Source organism: Heptranchias perlo, chromosome 9 (assembly GCF_035084215.1).
Source record: "Heptranchias perlo isolate sHepPer1 chromosome 9, sHepPer1.hap1, whole genome shotgun sequence".
NCBI classification, from domain to species: Eukaryota; Metazoa; Chordata; class Chondrichthyes; order Hexanchiformes; family Hexanchidae; genus Heptranchias; species Heptranchias perlo.
Genome location: NC_090333.1, coordinates 31,222,108 through 31,242,267, shown reverse-complemented (window position 1 = coordinate 31,242,267; position 20,160 = coordinate 31,222,108).

The following is a 20,160-nucleotide window of genomic DNA, read 5'->3' as shown; positions in this document are numbered from 1 at the left end:
CTCAAGAAGCTCAACACCATCCAGGACAAAGCAGCCGCTTGATTGGCACCCCATCCACTATCTTAAACATTCACTCCCTTCACCACCGGCGTACCGTGGCTGCAGTGTGTACTATCTACAGGATGCACTGCAGCAACTCGCCAAGGCTTATTCGACAGCACCTCCCAAACCCACGACCTCTACCACCTAAAAGGACAAGGGCAGCAGGCACATGGGAACAACACCACCTGCACGTTCCCCTCCAAGTCACACGCCATCCCGACTTGGAAATATATCGCCGTTCCTTCGTCATCGCTGGGTCAAAATCCTGGAACTCCCTACCTAACAGCACTGAGGGAGAACCTTCACCACACGGACTGCGGCGGTTCAAGAAGTAGATAAGTGTTACAAAAGATCATCTCAGTGAGGCAATGGAAAGACATGATGCAAACAAAAGAATAGATAAGATGGTGAAAAAGCCCACAAGAGAAAAAAGGGGGGAAATGGGGCAAATTAGAAAAATAAAGAACTATAGATACAAAAGGTCTGAAATGAAAACAGAAATTGCTGAAACGACACAGTAGTTTTGCCAGTCTCAAAAAGAGAAAAACAAACAGGCCAACACCCTGATTGAAGAACCCTCTTACCCAACACCACTAAAACTGTGTTCTGATGAACGGCCTAACCCAGAACCATCATCTGCCTCTCCTCCCCCATAATACTGACAGACCCACCTAACATCTGCAGATATTCTTCTGTAAGGGAAAAGCAAACGTCTGACGTTACTAAAGTCAATGATCAAGTTGGAATACAGGAATGCAGGTTGCTCAGGAGAAAGATAAGATACTGGGGTAAATTTTCATCTTCGCCACATGAGTGGTAATCTGGTGGAGCGGACTGCCCGCCTGTTATAGAAACCGTCTGATTTACACCCCATCAATCCCGCAGAGACGAACATTTGCTCCACTGTTCCTGGAGCTTGCGTGGAGCTTGTTTGGAACAGTGTCAGAGGTCAACGACAAAGAAGTCAGAGCAGGGATGGGAGAGAGAGTTAAAGTGGTGAACCAGAGGCAGGTCAGGGGCAGGCTTGGACACAGAATGAAGGTGTTCAGCAAAGTGATTTCTCACAACCTGTGTTTGGTCTCCACAATGCAGAGTAGACCAAACCTTGAGCAGTGAATATAGCAATAAATATAGTACACTATATTGAAGGAAATACACATAAATTGCTGTTTCAAATGTCCATGGATGTTTGGGTGGGAAGAGGTGAATTAACAAGTGTGATAATTGCTCCAGTTGCCAGGGAGAGGGCAGCTGCAAGCCGTGTTAGTGGAAGAATGTGCAGGGCATTCAAGAGGGAACAATCCCCGGAGAGCAGAGCTAAGAGGGGAAGGAAAGGTGTGGTGAGATCATATAGGTGGCCTAAGTGGAAGAAGATGAATGTGGAGGCTGGTGAATGAAGGTGAAGACAAAGGGGATCCTGTCGATGTATTAGATCCAAAGAGGAGACATATAAAACTGGGAGCAGTTTAGAATTCAGCAAAGGAGGACAAAGAGATTGATTAAGAGGGGAAAAATAGAGTATGAGAGTAAACTAGCAGGGAACATAAAAACTGGCTGTAAAAGCTTCTATAAATATGTCAAGAGAAAAAGATTAGTGAGGATAAATGTAGGTCCCTTACAGTCAGAAATGGAGTAATTATAATGGGGAACAAAGAAATAGCAGAACAATTAAACACATACTTTGGTTCTGTCTTCACAAAGGAGGACACAAATAACCTCCCAGAAATGTTAGAGAACCAAGGGTCTAGTGAGAGGGAGGAACTGAAGGAAATCAGTATTAGTTAAAAAATAGTGCTAGGGAAATTAATGGGGCTAAAGGCTGACAAATCCCCAGGGCTCGATAATCTACATCCCAGAGTATTAAAGGAAGTGGCTCTGGAAATAGTGGATGCATTGGTGGTCATCTTCCAAAATTCTAAAGACTCTGGAACAGTTTCTACAGATAGAAGGGTGGCAAATGTAACCCCTCTATTTAAAAAAGGAGGGAGAGAAAACACAGGGAATTACAGACCAGTTAGCCTAACATCAGTAGTGAGAAAAATGCTAGAGTCTATTATAAAGATGTGATAACAGAACACTTGGAAGGCATTAGAAGGCATTAACGGGATTGGACAAAATCAGCATGGGTTTATGAAAGGGAAATCATGCTTAACAAATCTACTGGAGTTTTTTGAGGATGTAACTAGTAGAATAGATAGGGGAGAACCAGTGGATGTGGTGTATTTGGATTTTCAGAAGGCTTTTGATAAGGTCCCACACAAGAGGTTAGTGTGCAAAATTAAAGCACATGGGATTGGGGGGAATATACTGGCATGGATTGAGAATTGGTTGACAGACAGGAAACAGAGAGTAGGAATAAATGGGTCTTTTTCCGGGTGGCAGGCAGTGATTAGTGGGGTACCGCAGGGATCAGTGCTTGGGCCCCAGCTATTCACAATATATATCAATGATTTGGATGAGGGAACTGAATGTAACATTTCCACGTTTGCAGACAACACAAAGCTGGGATGGAATGTGAGCTGTGAGGAGGATGCAAAGAGGCTCCAATGTGATTTAGACAAGTTGGGTGAGTGGGCAAGAACATGGCAGATGCAGTATAACGTGGATAAATGTGAGATTATCCACTTTGGTTGTAAAAACAGAAAGACAGATTATTATCTGAATGGTGATAGATTGGGAAAAGGGGAGGTGCAACGACACCTGGGTGTCCTTGTACACCAGTCACTGAAAGCGAGCATTCAGGTGCAGCAAGCAGTTAGGAAGGCGAATGGTATGTTGGCGTTCATTGCAAGAGGATTTGAGTACAGGAACAGGGATGTCTTGCTGCAGTTGTACAGGGCCTTGGTGAGACCACATCTAGAGTATTGTGTGCAGTTTTGGTCTCCTTATCTGAGGAAGGATGTCCTTGCCATGGAGGGAGTGCAACAAAGGTTTACCAGTCTGATTCCTGGGATGGCAGGACTGACGTATGAGGAGAGATTGGGTCGACTAGGCCTATATTCACTAGAGTTCAGAAGAATATGAGGTGATCTCATCGAAACATATAAAATTCTAACAGGACTAGACAGACTAGATGCAGGGAGGATGTTCCCGATGGCTGGGGAGTCCAGAACCAGGGGTCACAATCTCAGGATACGGGGTATGCCATTTAGAACCAAGGTGAGGAGAAATTTCTTCACTCAGAGGGTGGTGAACCTGTGGAATTCTCTACCACAGAAGGCAGTGGAGGCCAAGTCATTAGATGTATTCAAGAAGGAGATAGATATATTTCTTAATGCTAAAGGGATCAAGGGAACAGGGTACTGAGTTAGATGATCAGCCATGATCATTTTGAATGGCGGAGCAGGCCCGAACGACCAAATGACCTATTCTTGCTCCTATTTTCTATGTTTCTTTGTTTCTATGTGAGTGTGAAGAAACAGGTTGAGAGCACAGGCATAGGAAATAGGATGGATCTGGTCAAAGGTCCTGTCAACCATGTTGAGGGGAAACCTCAGCCGAGGAAAAGAGGACACTGCAAAAATTCTGGTGCAAAAAATTGAACCATCAGAGCAGTTGTTACTGAGATGAAGAAATTGGGAGAAAGAGATGGAGTCTTTACAGGAAGAGGCATAATCCAGGGAGGGAGTCTCTTGGTTTGTAATCAATGTCTAAGGAAAGCCCATTTCCAGAGATGGGGTGAAAGAAGTACATTAAGGTAAGAGAAGAGTCAAAGATGGAACATATGGAGGTGAGGGATGGATGGAACTTAGAAGCATAGCTAATGAAATTCTCAAGATCAGAGCAAGAGCAGGTAGCAGCATGGAGAACGCTGTCAATGTAAGGGAGGAAGAGGCCTGGAAAACGATCTAAGTAGAATTTTTAAAAAAGAATGTTATACATATCCTGCAAAAAGATAAGCAGAGCTGGGATCCATGCAAGTTCCCTTGGTGACACTATTTATCTGGAGAAAATGAGGAGAATTAAGAGAAGTTGCTCAAGGTACAAACAAATTCAGCCAAGTGGACGTGGTTGATGGTATATGAGGATTGGTTGGGCCACTGTTCAAGGTAGACGTGGAAGGCTTAAGTCCTCTCACAACATCGACAGGATCCCCTTTGTCTTCACCTTCATTCACCAGCCTCCACATTCATCTTCTTCCACTTAGGCCACCTACAACATGATCTCACCACACCTTTCCTTCCTCTCTTAGCTCTATTCTCCGGGGATTGTTTCCTCCTGAATACCCTGCACATTCTCCCACTACCCCAGCTTGCAGCTGCCCTTTCCCTGGCAACTGGAGTAGTTATGACACTTGTTAATTCACCTCTTCCCATGCAAATGTCCATGGTGAAGGATGAAAGTGTGGAGGGAACGTACACCCATAGTGAAAAGGAGACAATTGGGGCCAGAGAACCGGAGGACTTCAGAAGAGTGATGTGGAATTGAGACTGCCCAAACTCATTTAATGTAGAACCCTTGTTGCTCCATATTGGCACTGCATGTTCGTTCTCCTTTGTGTAACATCGTGCACCTCTACTTAGGCTCAGTGCTTGAACCTGTGGTCAGAGTGACTGGAGCTGTCCTATTTACATTCCTGGCTCTTAGCAGGCAGCTCCACAACCATAATAATTTGTAAAATAAACCTTTATTTTCAACATGGAATTCAAAATAGCAAGGGTCTCAAAATTGACCCCTAAGATAACCCACTCTTTCCAGCTGAGAGATTCCCAATTCTGGCTACCTTCTGTTTCATGCTTTTAAGTCAGTTTTGCATTTAAGCTGGGATTGTAATTCAGAAGCAAGTAAGTATTTGTGGATTGAAATGATTTTCAGAGCACCGATAACCAGAAAGACAGCAGTATTTAGCCTTTCCATCTCTAGTGCTGTACGGAGCAATGACTGAAAAGAACACTTTATTCCTCATAGTATACGGCAAGAAGTCACTTAATACTATTCATTTCATTACGTCCACTACTTGGAAGCTCAGGTGCAGAGTTAACTGGCATCGAGTGAAACAGGGCAATCAGAGCACGCATTAGAAGACATGGAAGGTGCAGGCTGAGTTCAAGGTACAGCACCACGAATCCTCAGCTCCTTCTTATACCATCGTCAACTGCCAGGATTCATTTTGAAGCAACATCTGTCCTTGTTAAAGTTATGTATGATTGTAAACTGATATTATATCATGTAATATACTAAAAAACGGACAAAATATTTTTAACATAACTGTTGCTTTCAATGGCAGATTAGTTATGCATCAATGCCACCTTTATATTGTGGAATTGCTTCTATTTGAAGTGACTCGACAACGCACTCAGGTTCCTACTGCTGTAATAACCAACGTTGTATTTGTGTCTGAATATCAGATGAGGACAGGTTCAGGCCGAGCCATGATGCCCCCCACCTCCCCCCTTGCAAAAGTCAAATAGCCACTCGATGCAAAGGTTCAAGCATGAATAGTGTGTGCGGGTTATTGGAGGTGACCTGTTCCCAGCAAAGAGTGAGCATCTCTAGGAACAAAGAAGGAGAAAGGGAAGAAAACTGGCAGGGAAAAAAAACAGCGAGAATGGATTACATTTCCTTGGAAGTGAGACAGAGTCACCGAGCATTTGAAGGTAATGGCACATTTTAAATGGATCAGCAAGCAACAGTCACTGCAATAAAAAAAAAGTTTGGGATACAACCTGGCTACTTCGGCCGATGGAATCAACTAGTTAAGTGTGATTGATATGGGAATTTCTGTCAGTTATTTTGCATATTGATGCTTACATATAATTCATGCAGATATCTTGAAGCGAAGGATGAAAAGGAAAACATGACCCTCCGCTGCCACACGGTGGCAGTATAATACAGAGTATGCTCCAGGCAGTAATGCTCATTAACAAAACTGGGAGAAATAGTTCCTGATGAAACTTATATCTTTTTGAAGGTGAGAAAGTTTGGTCTACATTTTTTTAATGAAGAACAGGTAAAATAAGATTGAAATTTGAAATGAACTATTGATGTGACTAAAACTGAAGTTATTTCTAGGGCTAAAGCATTCTTTCTTAACAGTAACTTTGTTGTGGCCTCATAAGTTGGGTGTCAAGTGAAAGAGCAAGTATGACATTTTTGAAACATGAATTTTTGGAGGAATAACATTCCTGAAAAGATGGGAACGAAACGACGGAAAATAATTTTTTTCCAAAACTGAAAATAAAATGTCGTAAAATTTTGATACAAAAGACGAGGCTAAAATTAGTGTTAAGTTTTGATGAAGCCTAAAATTAAAATTATACTAAAATCAAAATCAGGAGATGAGACCAGCAGTAAAGCAAATTATTTTATGACTAAAATAACACTGACTGTGAAGTTGCAAGATCCAAAATGTATCACTAGTCCTTTCTGGCATATTATGTAACATGCCTGGAGGTTTTCATTAAAACTGTTTGCCATACTCCTTTGTTCTCATTCTGTTACATGACAAAACAATTGCTGTCATCTTCAGAAGATAGAAAATGGGGTTATGTACAATCAGCCCTGAGAGGGGCCTAACTTCAGCACAGGCAAGAAGGGCCAAATGGTCTCCCCCACCCTTGCTAAAATATCTACACTTCTAAAAAGGGCATGACATTTACAGAAAAATGCACACTCCACAGCATCATGACTACTGAGAAGCACAAACATAACAACCACGGGGTATGATATGAAGCAATAGTAGGCTTGGAATGAGTTGTGGGATGTAACACAATGATGAGAATTCAGAAAATCACAGCACTGTTGATTGTTATGTTTTGACACGTGAGCATATGTGAGAGTCCAGCACTTAAGAATCAGTTCGCTGATGATTGGCAGTGTTCAGCTCCATTCGCAATTCCTCAGATAATGAAGCAGTCCGTGCCCGCATGCAGTAAGACCTGGACAACATCCAGGCTTGGGCTGATAAGTGGCAAGTAACATTCCTGCCATGTAAGTGCCAGGCAATCTCCAACAAGAGAGAGCCTAACCACCTCCCTTTGATGTTCAGTGGCATTATCATTGCTGAGTCTCCCACTTGGACTCGGCCAGCTACATAAATACCGTGGATACTAGAACAGGTCAGAGGATGTGTATTCTGCAGCGAATGGCTCATCTCTAGACCCCCCACTACCTACAAGGCGGAAGTCAGGAGTTCAATGGAGTACTCTCCACTCGTCTGGATGAGTGCAGCTGCAAACACTCAAGAAGCTCAACACCATCCAGGACAAAGTAGTTCACTTGATCGGCACCTCATTCACTAGCTTAAGTATTCACCCCTTCATCACAAGTATACCCGCGGCTGCAGTGTGTCCTGTTGGCAAGATGCACTGCAGCAACTCATCAAGGCTTCTTCAGCAGCACCTCCCAAACTCGCGACCTCCACCACCTAGAAGGACAAGGGCAGCAGGTGCATGGGAACACCATAATTTCCAAGTTTCCCTCCAAATCACATACCATCTCGACTTGGACATATATCACCATTCCTTCATCGTCGCTGGGTCAAAACCTTGGAACTCCCTACCTAACAGCGTTGTGGGAGCTCCTTCACCTCATGGACTGCACCAATTAAAGAAGAAGGTCTATCACCACCTTCTCAAGAGCAGCTAGGGAAGGCCAATAAAGGCCAGTCTAGCTAGCGAAGCCCCTATCCCAAGAATTATTTAAAAATTACTGAGATCTATCGTCCCATGTGTATATGGATAAGTTTCATGAAGGCCTTAAAAGTCTAGTTTAGAAAAATGAAGAGTGGTAAATGCAGGGGAGGACAACTGAACAGAAGGGTTAGACAATTATACTTTGTTTGGATAGACAGCAGCATAGAGCAATGGGGGGAGGAAGTTCTTCCAGCAGGGCAGAAATATACATTACGACATTCCTTTTTATGGTGCTTACTTCTTTTCTCTTTTCCCATCTTTATGATCTTCCTTGAACAATGCAACATTCCCAGCCAATCAGGGCATGCAAGCATCCCCCTATGACCAGCCATTAAGGCTGAGATAGCTGTAAACGAATCTTCCGCAAACTTTTCTTCCTTCCATACAAAGCACAGGTTGACTCATCAGAATCATCATGTGGAGAATTGTAGCACGAGTTCGCATTCTTCGTCACGTTAGGCCCTATTTGCTCCTTTATTCAAAATCTAAATGAGCATTGTTATGTGGTATTCAAAGGGTGCGTTTGTTGATGCAGTATTAGTTACCAATCATGTAAGGGAGCATACTACATTCATAAAAGTTTATGTTGCCCTGTTAGATGGTGGAGAGAATCCAAATTCAGAGCAAGGCTAATCTTGGAAGGGCATTGCCTGACATGGACACACCAATCCTTTGAATTCAGGATCCTCAGCTCAGTGATATGCAAAAGCCAATTGATGCCATATAGTCCTAAGTCTAACACTGTTATTATTGTGAGGTACTAACTATACATTTTTCACAGGCTTGTTTTATTAGGAAACCTGTGAAGTGGCCTTCTGTATCAACCTGTTTTAAAATTGCTTTCTCTGACCTTCTTTGGCTCCAGCATGTATTTATTTATTTTTTGTTTTGTGTCCATGCAAAAGGAGTTGAGACTCTGCTCGATAATACAGTTTTGTGCTAGATAATACTTGGTTTTAAGGTCAGCAGCTTTCCTGTTTTTACATTCAGCACATAAAATATTTGTCTTCTCTAATCCTTTTCCAATGTAAGTTTCTTTTGTCAGTTGTGGCTGGATTGTATTTCAAAATTAACAAAAACAAATCTACACAACGTAACTTTAAGCATGTCAGGCACAGTAAAAAATCTTCCAGATACTTATTTTTCTATTATTGGAAGCCCAATTCCTTACCTGCCCCTGTGGAAGGGTGTACAAACAGGCCAAAAATTAAGTTTAATCTGTCAAGATTTCTGTCTATGTGCAATTTTTCCTCCGGCTAATGGAGAAGTTACAACAGCTGGATGGGTGCCAGTTCATGGTGAAGCCTGTCTGTGCAGGTCCATTGCTTTTTCTTTTGTCCCTCTTTGTGTATTTCCCCATCACTGCTTCCTGGTTCTGTTGGACTAACTGTTTATTTCCTTTTATTTTTCTATTATCACTTTGTTCTGTTCATGTTCCTTCTGTACTCTTTTCTGTGGTCTCTGAGTGCTGTCCTTATCTGGATCCACACATCCCCATTTACCTATACATATTGGAATTGCACCCATGGGCACACTGTTGCCAAAATGTCTTTGTTTTTTCCAGTTGGGAGACTATTTATTCTCTCTCAGTTTTCTACTCTAGACTGGGGAGAGAGCTGCATTGTGTTGTTGGTGGAAAACATTTGTAGATCAGAGAAGTGGATCCAATTTTAGGCAAAATCGCAGTAAAGGAATGACCATAAGACCATGAGACCATAAGAAATAGGAGCAGGAGTAGGCCATTCGGCCCCTCGAGCCTGCTCCGCCATTTAATGAGATCATGGCTGATCTGATTTTTACCTCAACTCCACTTTCCTGCCTTTTCCCCATATCCTTTGACTTCCTTGCTGATCAAAAATGTGTCTAACTCAGCCTTGAATGTATTCAATGACTCAGCCTCCACAACTTTTTGGAGTAAAGAATTCCAAAGATTCATGACCCTCTGGGAGAAGAAATTCCTCCTCATTTCCGTCTTAAACAGGTGACCCCTTATTCTGAGACTATGCCCCCTAGTTTTAGATTCCCCCATGAGGGGTAACATCCTTTCAGTGTCTACCCTATCGAGTCCCCTCAGAATCTTGTATGACCAAAGCTCCTGCCATTGATAATGTCTATGGATTAGGTTTGATTTGCAACTAAAATTTAAGGGTAGTTCATCAAAGAAAGGATTGCAATCTGGGAATTGTTCACCAAATGAATTGATCTTCGAGTAAGTTTCACCGTTAGAATAACTGCATTATCAGAGTGACACAGGAATGAGATTCCAGTAAAGCATGAGAGACCGTGCATTTCTTAGCAGGACATAGGAAATGGTAACATTACCTGTGTTTAACTCCCCAGTTCACTGAGACAGCAGAATTGCATTGCTAAGCCAAACATTTCCCTTTCCCTACTGATATCATCATGATTTGCAACCCTCCTCCCTCTGTAGAAAGAAAAAGAACTTGCAGTTATATCTAGCGCCTTATCACATCTCTCTAACATCTCAAAGAGCTTTAAATGCAATTAATTGTTTTTGAACTGCCATCATTGTGGTTAGGTTGGTGAACCTGTTTCCGTAGAGACTCTGTTTAATGTCTTTACCCCCTCCCCCCAATATCCCATTTAGATTCTGGATTGCATCACCATAAATAGGCATCTGGATGTGGCACATACATGGATGCTGTCTGTAACAAATACAAATATGAGCACGGGTTGTGGAATTAGTTCCTAAATTAGTATTCACTGAGATTACATTTTCTTATTTCTAAAACTGCACTACATCAGGCAGTGGTTGGTGAGAGTGTGTTGGACCAAACAGTGCTAGGGTGGTTAGTTGCTTGGTCCAACGCACTCCACTCAATTGCTGGTTTCTTTTATGAAAGCGGTACTGTGGGGAGGCATAGAGAGGAAGCAAGATGTTTTACCAAGGGCAAATCATGGGCAAGTCCTCCATGGGTCATTCTTAATTGTCTACTAACAGCAATTTCAGAGCAGCATTGGCAGAACGAGGGAAAACAGAATTTACTCTCTGACAAAAACAAGATTACATCACATCATCTGTGAATTAGTGAAGGTAAAATGCAAGCTTGTGTCAGAACAGGATTATGCAACTGGAAATGGAGGATACGGTTAGTTTGTTCTCCCCTAAAGGCACCTTATCAGTTGGCGTCAGATTAACACGAATGAAAACATCACTAATTGCGAGCTGGAAAATGATCTTGTGCATAGGATACATAATGGCCTAATTCCCACAGAAATACCTGTGTCATTATTAAAAAAGGCAGAATGAAGCTTAAGGAAGCAGTTCACAAAATAGATTTTGAACTTAAATGAAACTGACTAAGATAAATGCAGATAATGTGTCGATAAAGATGCTATTCAGGAGTCCACTAAATCTTTGTTTCAAACACTTGAGATGTTTTCGTCCACGTATATAGTACACGTGGGAGTGTCGCATGGAGAATAATGGATACCCGAGACTGATTACAAGGCAGTAATCTAATTGAGGATCTTAAATGATTTATGGATAGAATGATGGTGGGGAAGGGTGATTTCTCAATACATGGCGTTCATGTACTTTAGTTTTTCACCGGTCAATGCCTTCACATACTGTCTGGGTAATAACATTACAAATTCTGACAAACAGCATCTGAACTATTTATATTTGCTACAGGTAGTACTTTCAGTCGAAGGCAGTGAGAAAAAGCATTTTTCCAGGAGGTTGTTGCTGTCTCTGACAGCTAAACTGTTAAGTTTATACTATATGACACTAGGTTAGGTGGCACAGTAAGTTTTGTGGACAGGAGCAGGGAGTTATAAAGGGACACAGACAGACTAAGTGAGTGGGCAAAACTGTGGCAGATGGAGTTCAATGTGGGAAAGTCATCCACTTTGGATCCAAGAAACAAAAATCGGAGTATTTCAACATCGGTGGGGGGTGTAAAATGGACGATATCAGATCGGCCGCCCGTTATACACCCCATCTGAATTCCTTTTTGTTGGTGGCACAGAGCACTGGTGTAGGATAAAAGAATCATGACTTCTGCTAGGAGACTGGGCCCAGTCGTGCATGATCGCACGCCAGCTGGATGTTAAGGGAGTGGAATCCTTTTCTATTGTGAGTGCAGTCTATGCCACCCTGAAGCCTGCGGAAGTCTACAATGCATGCAAAGCCTAGCGTTCGCTCATTCGGCTTCACCCTGTCCATGGAGAAAGAGATGTATGTGTTCTTCCTGGTGTCGAGAGTCGCAGTGAACTCCCTGATACTATGGTGGACTGCAGACTGGGAGATGTCACTGATGTCACCCACTGCAACCTGGAAGGAGCCTGTGGCATAAACGTTAAGGGCCACAGTGACCTTGACAGCCACAGGTAGTGCACGAGTTGTGAATGCATCAGGTGACATAGCTCGGTGTCAGCCTCCTTGATAAAGTGACAGCGTCTGAGACATTGGTCTTCAGTGAAGTTCATGTAGGAGAAGTGCTCCCTGAAGACTCTCTGTGGGTGTGACCTCCTGCGCAGTGCCCTCCTCCTCTCTTTTCAGTGAGCTGCTCCTGTTCTCTCCTCTCTTCTTCGCTGCTCCCTCTCATCCTCCCTTCCCAAAGGAAGTCCTACCAGACCACCCATGACTGGAATAAAACCGTTTAGAAGCCAGACAAGAACAGTCCAGCATCCACAAGAACTTGTTGTCAGCAGTCAGAAATCAGTTCTCTAAATCTGAAAACAGGTCAATAAACTCCCAGAAGTTGACTAGCAGCCTCAAATGACAAACCAGCAACTAGCCAGTATCTAGTGGATGAGCCCTCTAAATAGCGCTGCCGACAGGTTCTTGCTGCCTGTTAGTGCCATGGGTTGCTGGACGAGTTTATCACGTGGCAAATCAGGGACTGGGGCTGGCCAGTATCACGAAAGAGTCCTACAACAAGCGTAGAACCCTAATTTTAAAGAGCAATTTAAATAGTTCTGCCGCTGCTCTGGACACCTACAGAGCAATCTGATCCAATATGGTGGGCAGCCCTCGTCCAGCACATAATAAGCGGGCATGTCCCACCCGTGATATTGGATGCTTAGGTGCCTGTTTTGCGCCTGGAAAATGGGTGTGGTGCCATCAAATTTCTAGGCCAGTGAAACTATTTCCTCTGGTGAGGGAATCCAGAACAAGGGGGTAGAACCTTAAAATTAGAGCTAGGCCATTTAGGAGTGAAATCAAGAATCATTTTTTCACACAAGGGGTAGTGGAAATTTGGAATGCTCCCAAAAGGCTGTGGATGCTGGATCAATTGAAATTTTCAAGACTGAGATTGACAGATTTATATTAGGTAAGTGTGTCAAGGGATATGGAGAAAAGATGAGCCAAGGGATTTGAGGTAGAGATCAGCCATGATCTAATAGAATGGTGGAAGGGGCTCACTGGGTTGAATGACCTCCTCCTGTTCCTATATTCCTATACTGCAGTTGTTATTGATGGCACTCGGCTGTCAGAGTCAATCCTGTCACAAAAAGAAGGGATTACGGTACAACAATCAGGATTTTACAACAATAGAACCAGAAATTAGTTGCATTTATTCAAACTGCTACCTAATTGAGTGAGAATGAAGCATTTTATGTACCCTAATGAATTTTAACAAATGCAAATGAATGTGATACGAGATGCTGGTGATGGTAAAAAGGCAAATTGGCACTAAAACGTACGGCAAAGGCAGCCATGTTTCACTTGAGAAAACTGCTGTAGTAACCAATCGGTGAAATACAAAGAAGTGTTATTGGACAGAAAAACAGTGTTACTGGTCAAAGTATTGGGAACATGGACCACTATAATCTAAGAAAAGCAAGGCAATTGCCAAACTTCCATGACAACCAGAATGCCGGAAAAAGGTTTATTGACCTGGAAGTCGATGGCTCAGAGGAGAAAGCAGTTTGAGTTTCCCAGTTGGCCCCGAATGCCAGGCTGGAGCAACCCATCAGTTCTGACAAAAGGGTTACACCCAAAATGTTCACAGATGCTGACAGAGCTGCTTTGTATTTCCAACATTTTCTGTTTGTTTGCTTCCGACTTCAAGCATTTGAAGTTTTTTGTTGGACCACTAGCTTAACGCAGAAATGCCTGAAACCCATTACATAATATCAGTGCTGTGTCATGTGGGAAGCTCGCAGGTGTGTTACTTTGCATTTTTATTTTGGCAAACTGTATTCTCTGCAATTTAAAAGTATATTTTAAGGCAGTAACACTTCAAAGTTCAGATAATGCTGACGAACCATGTAAGCTTTGCTCTTGCAGTTTGAGACCATCTGAACCACAAGATATCTTACTGCCTGACTCCGTGCTAGCCAGTATGCACCATTCTCTTTTCACATCAGTCACTCTGTCTGCTTTACTGTATCATACTTCTAAATAATAAACTTGACTCAGGCCTGGCCTTGTAGCTCCAGCTGTAGAATGTTGGACTTCCTACCTGAAGAGAAGAATGATCAAACATTACTTTCAAGAATGGGGAGGGGGCTTAAAAATGAGGAAAACAAATCAGAAAATGTACTTGAAGAAAATACTTTTCACTTCGAGCAGATTTTGTGTTTTATTACTGTCTGAGGCGAATGCGGTTGTATTGGCTTCAAACGTACTAGTCAGCCTTGGGAATGAGTGAAGAAGTTTGGGTTTGACTTGTTTATTTACAGGGCAACTCCTTTGATGTGAAAGTGCTTTGATCTCTTTTGGTGTGCTTTAAGCTCAGAGGATAGACTCATTACTCATTACACAAATTGTACAGCATATATTACAACAGTTATGCATCACCTGTGAGGCTGCCTCCTACTGCTTTGAAGCCCACATCTATAATGTTTTTTTCCCTGGGGTAGGAGGGAGAACTCTATGTTTCGCCATCGTGTAATGCGTTCTGAGAAAAACTGACACCGTGGCTGTCAGTTTCCATTCTAAGCCTTCTTCTCTAGCCTGGGCCATCAAAGTCCTCATCTGAATCCACTGCAGTAGAACTAGTGTGCGACCTCACCCTCCAGCGAGCTGGCACCTGCGGCATCCTTTCCCTCCGCCTTGGCTCCTGTGCACTTGTGTCTGGTGTCTCACCACATGCAGATCCCTCCTCTATCCTAGCCTCTAAAGTACACGCATTTTCAGTCTCTGATCTGGTGGATGCGAGTGTAAAATCGAGTGACGGTGTGTCTTCATCATCACTGTCTTCCTCCTCTGCCTCCTCTGACTGGGAAGGTTCCAGTTCTTGGATATCTGAAACAACAAAGCGACACGGGTTGGGTTATGTTGAGGGGAGAGGAGAAAGTAAGAAGTGTATGCTTACGCCATCTGCAGCACGTGAGTCAGAAAAGATTATGGGATGAGGGAGAAGTGGGAAGAGAGTAGGAGGATCAGGAATGCAGAGACCCTCATCATTGATCCCTCCAGCGCCGCCAATGGCCACGGTCCCAGCGATGTCCCTTCCCATGATGGCCAGAACTGTCTCCTCCATGGAGGTTAAAACGTGCAGGCGTGCTTGTCCTCCTCCAGTTGTTTCTTGCTGACTCTTGTTTTGTGCCACCTCTTCCTGCAAGAAACAGGGAAATGTGTCAGTTAGTGTCCTGCAAGATGTTTTGGCAATGTGGCTGTCATGATTGAATAGCTGCCAGTGTGTGTAAGCTGTGAGTTATGGGTGTGAGGCTTGCAACAGTGTTAAGTGTGTGAGGGTGAGGTAAACCATATGAATTGAAGGGTTGAGAACTGATTGATTGAGATTGTTGGTAGGTGGGTGATGGGGGTATAGTGCATTGAGCAGTGGATGAGGCTAGTGGTGCAGTTGGTAGGAGATGCCATTTGCAGATTGAACTCATTCACTTTGACAACTTGTGTCAGATCATTGAACTTCTTCCTGCACTGCATCCATGTTCTTGGAGCTATGCTCCTAGCATTGACCTCCTCCGCTTCTTCCTCCCACTGTCTCCTGAGCATATGTCTGGAGGGTCTCCTGCCTTCCTGCGGATACAGTATGTCCCTCCTTCTCTTCACCTCTTGCACCAAGGCCTCCAGTGCCTGATCAGAAAACCTTGGTGCACGCTTTCTCTCAGGTTGAGACATCTTCACAAAATGTCTTCCAAAGCAATACACTTCCTGACACCGATTCCATCAGCCACAGTCCACCGCCCCTTTAAGAGATGCAGACTGCCTTTAAGTAGTGCCAACATTGTATATTCCAGGCATTTTTGGAGTGGTATTTTGGAAAGATCTTGGGGCACAGCCTATTTCCCCCTTCCTCAATCGTCCTCAAAAGTGATCATAAATAAAGTGCAAGTTAGCAGATTTGATTTTAAGAACCATAGAACCATAGAAAAGATACAGCACAGGAGGGGGCCATTCGGCCCATCGTGTCCGCACTGGCTTGAAGAACAACCAGGTGCCCATTCTAATCCCATCTTCCAGCACCCGGTCCATAGCCCTGCAGCTTACAGCACTTTAGGTGCAGGTCCAGGTACTTTTTAAAAGAGTTGAGGGTCCCTGCCTCTACCACCAATTCGGACAGCGAATTCCATACACCCTCCACCCTCTGGGTAAAAAAGTTTTTCCTCATGTCCCCTCTAATCCTTCCACCAATCAGCTTAAATCTATGTCCTCTAGTTCTTGAACTCTCCGCTAGGGGAAATAGCTACTTCCTGTCTACTCTTTCTGGGTCCCTCATAATTTTGTACACCTCAATCAAGTCTCCCCTCAGCCTTCTCTGCTCCAAGGAAAACAGCCCCAGCCTATCCCATCTCTCCTCGTAGCTGCAATTTTCAAGCCCTGGCAACATTCTTGTAAATCTTCTCTGCACTCTCTCCAGAGCAATTACGGCCTTCCTGTAATGTGGTGTAAACTATTGTTTTCATTGTGTAGTTCGGTGGTATTTTCATGCATTAAGTGGAGAAGTGGACAAGTGGAGAAGTATCTCTTGATTCAAACTGCACATCCATCACTCATAGTGAAATGCAGTGTTCAGCAACTGATGGGACAAGTCAGTTTATTGACTGACTAGCTTGTGTAATTTTGAAATGCACCATAGTTTTTACTCATATACACTGGGAAATATATTGGGACCCCTGATGATGCGTGCAGGCAATGAACAGCGCAGGTAGTGCTGGCTGCACGCAGAAATCGTTTAAATCAGCAGGCAGCACAAATTTAACTGCATCGCTATGAACGGGCACAGGTTAATCACGTACCGTGAAACCCATGCACATTTTCGGGGGGTTATCCAATTTAACCCCCTAAAGCTGTAGTCTAAAACTGTCTGCAGAATTGTTAACAATTTTACAACACCAAGTTATAAAAATTGTTGGACTATAACTTGGTGTTGTAAAATTGTTTACAATTGTCAACCCCAGTCCATCACCGGCATCTCCACATGCAGAATTGTTAGCAGTAAACTGCAAAGTAAACACCTCATGAGGGAAAGGGGGTTGGAAATGACGTTAAATATTGTGTTTGTGTGCGTGCGCGATCTTTATTAATCATCTAGATGATGGTATCGTGCAGGTGCTCTCTGCGGGTTCACAGACGACACAAAGATCTATGCTATTGTTAGGACCCTAAATGAAAAAAAATTGACTACAATTTGATCTAGATGCGATGGGGGTATGGGCCTGCATCTGACAGATGTAGTTTAATGTAGATAAATGCAGTGTCATGCAAGTGGGTGGGCTAATGCCAAGTCTGTATATACCACGCTTGGCACAGAATTGAGGTCTGTTGAGTGGCTTAGGAACCTGGGCGTTATAGTACATGAGTCTCTGAAGGTGCAGGATTAGTGCCGTGAGGCTATTGCGAGGGAGAATAGAGTGTTAGGATGCATAGCGAGGACAATTCGGTATAAAACTAAAAGAACTAGAGCTAGTTAGGCCTCATTTGGAATACTGTATTCAGTTTTGGTCCCCTCACATGGTGAGTGATATGGAGGCCCTGGGAAAGGTTCAAAGGAGGGCCACGAGAATGGCCCTTAGTTTAAAAACCCTTCGTTATCAAGATAGGATTAGAGAACTGGGGGCGCTAAATTGGGCTGTGTAGCGCCCGTTGTTTCGGCGTTACATGGCCTCTCCGACATCCAAGATGGCGTCTTGGATGCGCACGCACGTTTCCTGCGTGACGTGCGCCAGACGCCATCTTGGTATAGGAGTTAGCGCAGGTGCAGATAACTAACGCTGGAATCATGTAAAGTAGGGAGAAAATGGCTTCAATCAGTGTGCAACGCTGATTTAAAGTGATAGACACCATTTTGGGACTTAACGCTCAACTCGACGCACAGTCATAACCAGCCATTTGAACGTGTTTTAGAGTGCCTGGAGGAACTCCCACCAGTGCTATTTAAAGGGACCATGCAAGATTCACAGGTTAGTGGCTGGATTATTGCTTCCGGCTGCCGAGACATTTGTAATTGTTTTTGGAGGTCTCCTGGACTTGAACACTAGGATGCAGAGACATAGCCTAATATTTAGAGCCAGGATGTGCAGGAGTGAAGTTAGGAAATGCTTCTACACGCAAAGGGTGGGAGACATTTGGAACGCTCTTCTGCAGACGGCAGTTGATGCTAGCTCACTTGTGAATGTTAAATCTGAGATTGATAGATTTCTGTGAACCAAGGGTATTAAGGGATATGGGGCTAAGGTAGGTATATGGAGTTAGGTCACAGGTCCACCATGATCTCATTGAATGGCGGAACAGGCTCGACGGGCTAAATGCCACTGCCACTTGCTGTCTCTTGATATGCGCCACCTTCTCCTGCGAGAAAGCGGGACGTGTGCCTGGGTGATGTGCCTGTCATGGTTGAATAGCTTCAAGTGTGTGTGGCCTGTGAGTCGTGGGTGGGCAGCCTGAAACAGTGGTAATGTGTAAGGGTGAGAGGAAGCATCTGATTGGAAGAGTTGAGTACCATTAAAAAGAGTTTATTGGTAGGTGGGTGATGGGGGTGTAGTGCGTGGAACAGTGGATGTGGCTAGTGGTGCAGTTGGTAGGAGATGCCACTTGACAGTTGACCTCACTCACCTTGACCACTCATGTCAAAGCATTGAACTTCTTCCTGCACTGCATTCATGTTCATGATGCTGTGCGCCTGGTATTGACTTTGTCCCCCACTGCCTCCCACTGCCTTTTGGGTATATGTCTGGAGGGCCTCTTGCCCTCCCTGCGGATATAGGATGTTCCTTCTTCTGTCCACCTCTTGCACCCAAGGTCTCTAGTGCATCAGCAGAGAACCTTGGTGCATGCACTCTCGCAGGCCTGGTACCAACTCAGATCGGCAGATTGGTGAGGTTTAATGTGCAGATTGGAGGATGTGGGATTTAGTAGTGCACAACCTTTATTCAACGTTTTAACATAACTCATCAGTGTGTAAACATAGGGATGGGACCTGCATCTGTGTTTTACGTGTGCGATGTCTGATCTCTGTTCAGACTCCGTGCAGACAGTAGACTGTTATTTTCAGCAAATAACAGGTACCAGCCACCTCTAAGAGATTTTTAAGAAACATCCTCCCTTTAAGAGATTGAGCTCCCTCTGGTGGTGGAAAGTTTAAATTGCATTGATTCCACGTGCAAGGCCTGGAAAGGAACTCTGATTGTAGGTAAGTGCTCCGCTGGGTTCAAACTTGCATCCTGCCTGCGGAGGGGCCATTGGGTGCAGGGTAATAGCACATCATGCTACCCGCGTCCAAAAAATGGCCCCTATCGAATCTGTCCCCCTGGGTGTTTTTACTCTAGAAATGATGTGGAGATGCCGGTGATGGACTGGGGTTGACAATTGTAAACAATTTTACAACACCAAGTTATAGTCCAGCAATTTTATTTTAAATTCACAAGCTTTCGGAGGCTACCTCCTTCCTCAGGTGAACGATGGGAACATCGTTCACCTGAGGAAGGAGGTAGCCTCCGAAAGCTTGTGAATTTAAAATAAAATTGCTGGACTATAACTTGATGTTGTAAAATTGTTTACAATTACTCTAGAAAAGCATAGGTTTCGGGGAGATTTAATTGAAGTGTTTAGTCCACCTACATGTATCCCATCTTCCATCCCCCATAAACTTGAGCTCATCCAAAACTCTGCTGCCCGTATCATAACTAACATCAAGTCCCGTTCACCCATCACCCCTATGTTCGTTGACCTACATTGGCTCCCAGTCTGGGAACACCTCGATTTTAAAATTCTCGTCCTTGTTTTCAAATCCCTCCAAGCCTCACCCCTCCCTATCTCTGTAACCTCCTCCAGCCTTGCATCCCTCTGAGATCTCTGTGCTCCTTCAATTCATGCCTCTTGCGCATCCCTGATTTTATTCGCTCCACCATTGGAGGCTGTGCCTTCAGCTGCGAAGGCCCTAAGCTCTGGAATTCAGTTCCTAAACATTTCTGCCTCTCTGCCTTTCTCTCTCCTTTAAGATGCTCCTTAAAACCTATTTGACCAAGCTTTTTTTTCACCTGTCCTAGTATCTCCTTATGTAGCTCGGTGTCAAATTTTGTTTGATAACGCTCCTACAAGGCGCAT